Source organism: Glandiceps talaboti, chromosome 20, assembly GCF_964340395.1.
Source record: "Glandiceps talaboti chromosome 20, keGlaTala1.1, whole genome shotgun sequence".
Lineage (NCBI taxonomy): Eukaryota > Metazoa > Hemichordata > Enteropneusta > Spengelidae > Glandiceps > Glandiceps talaboti.
This window is the reverse complement of record NC_135568.1, coordinates 6,135,579-6,138,078: the sequence shown is the minus strand read 5'-3', so window position 1 is coordinate 6,138,078 and position 2,500 is coordinate 6,135,579. Positions and strand designations below refer to the sequence as shown.

At 31.8% G+C, this 2,500-nt stretch overlaps 1 long non-coding RNA gene across 1 annotated transcript in view; it reads right to left on the bottom strand.

The window, feature by feature from the left end:
- Positions 1 to 2,098: 2,098 nt before the first annotated feature.
- Positions 2,099 to 2,500, bottom strand: part of LOC144450417 (uncharacterized) — a 2,658-nt gene continuing 2,256 nt past the window's right edge. The window contains exon 3 of the long non-coding RNA XR_013482241.1: positions 2,099 to 2,493. This is a non-coding gene — a long non-coding RNA (uncharacterized LOC144450417). The remainder of the gene's footprint in view (positions 2,494 to 2,500) is intronic.

The following is a 2,500-nucleotide window of genomic DNA, read 5'->3' as shown; positions in this document are numbered from 1 at the left end:
GCAAAGCTGCAAGAATCCAGTCACAGATATATTCGACAAAGATAAACAGTACTAAGATAAAGGAAAAACTCATGAATACAACACAGCTACCTATCCTGACATATGCTGGAGAAATATGGGGTGTTCTCCAAAATCAAACAACTTGGGACAAAACAGAGACAGAAAAATTCCATCTACGTTTTTGTCGCCAAATATTAAATGTCAGCAACAGAGTGAGCAAAATAGGATGCAGAATGGAACTTGGGAGAGAACCACTGATTAGTAGAATATACTACTCAGCAATAAACTATTACAAATACCTCAAGACATTAGACAATAACAACTTAGCCTATTATGCAATGAATGACATGGAGAACAATGATTACACAGGTTCATGGCTAACTACCTTTGAACACAATATACAATTATATAACAGCAAGAATATCAACAATTTAACAAAACAAGAACTATACAACTCAATTAGACAATATTATATCAATCAATGGAATGAAAATAACAAAAGGGAAAACTCTAAGTTACGTACATACAACAACTTCAAAAATTCCCTGGAACAAGAAGAATACATTAAAGTAATGAACAATAAACAACACATCAAAACAATAGCCAAATTTAGATTAAGTTGCCATCAACTTGCCATTGAGAAGGGTAGATATACAAAACCAAAAACACCAGTAGAAGACAGACTATGTACACATTGTAAAGAAATAGAAGATGAAAGACATCATCTAATTCATTGTAAATTATATACAAAACAAAGAGAAAAAATGTTTAGTATTATCACTACCCTCAACTCAAACTTTATAAACTTAGATAGAGGAGAGCAATTTAGATATATACTACAATCAAAACATAAGGATATTATAACCGCTCTCTACATATACCTGGATGATACATGTAGTCAATAGACACACACTAGAACTACTGTATACTTTAATATTTATATTTCATAGATCATTATTAACTTTATTTTGTTTAAATACCAAATTAGAAATGTAAAATTTTCTAAACGGCTAAAATAAAGTGTTATCTTATCTTATCTTATCTTTTATCTGTATGTCTATCTGAAAACGTAATGTCTCATGAGTGAAGCTGCATCTCAGCAGAATATGGGTTAATACAGACACACAGATACATACATACATACATACATACATACATACATACATACATACATACATACATACATATACACACACTAATACTCACACACATGCATAGACAAACATACACACACATACACACATACATACATACATACAAATACATTCACACACACACACATCCACACACACACACATACACACACATACACACATACATACTGAAACGTCAAACATATACTCTGTGAAATAAAAAGTATATTAACTAGCCTAATATGAGATAATCATAGCTGGTATCCAAAAATACAAAAATATATACTATATCAAAAATAGATTTGAACTATAATATAGCTTTGCATGTCACTATTAAAATCAACTATCTAGAAATCTAAATAATTTCCAATTGTATGTCTTTATGACAGTAAATTCCATGAAAAGACAACTAGAGAAATATTGGCATAGGTATTACAACTTTTGCATGTTATTCCCCAATATTTGTCTTCATTCAGCCAAGGAAAATATGCTTGACCTAAGGGGGCTTTGTCACTAGGAGTTGCTAGATGAGTAGTGATAACCTTTAGGTCATGAGTATTTTCCAGCTGAATGAAGAAAAATATTGAAGAATAACATAATTATACCAGCACCAGTAATATCAAAGAAAAACTGGGGAAAGTTATGGCAATTTTGAATGTTCTGACTAATATTTTGAACACAGCAGAACCAATGATGAAAACATGCAGTCATATGACATAGATGCACACTGTCCAATCAGAGTGTATATTCCATATTTTTGTTCAACTTGGCGCATGCATGGTGTTATACATTATTACAAGTTCATTACTGTTCCACATTAAACATCAATGACTCAGTGAAACTTCTATGGATATTGTGTTCATCATATATCAAATACATATATACATGTACTTGGCATTGATTCTATCCCTGGTACATAAAGAATCATCCTTTCTCAATTGAACCATGGAAAATATAGATGTAATTTCTATTCAATCTCACTGAGTATCAAAGGGAGGCTAAATTTCTATGTGTATAAAGTGTATTGACCATACACAGCAAATTTAGGTCACCTAAGCAAATCTGAGTAACTTTTTTGGCAGCCATTTGAAACTACAACTTTTGAAATGGCAAAACTAAGCTAGTGAAATGCGTATGCACAAAACCCTCCACTCGTAATCTACACTAGTACTAAAATGATGTACTGGTGTCTTTACTTTTAAACCTTAATACTCAGGGCATAATTAAAGGGTTGACATTGCCTGACCTCTCAAATGTCCTTAAATTACTTTTAAAGTGTACCTATAGAGTAATACAAAAAAAATGTAGTTATGTCATCACTGTGACCTTTCTAGTATTGCAGCTTCATCTTGGACAGCATCTGGATT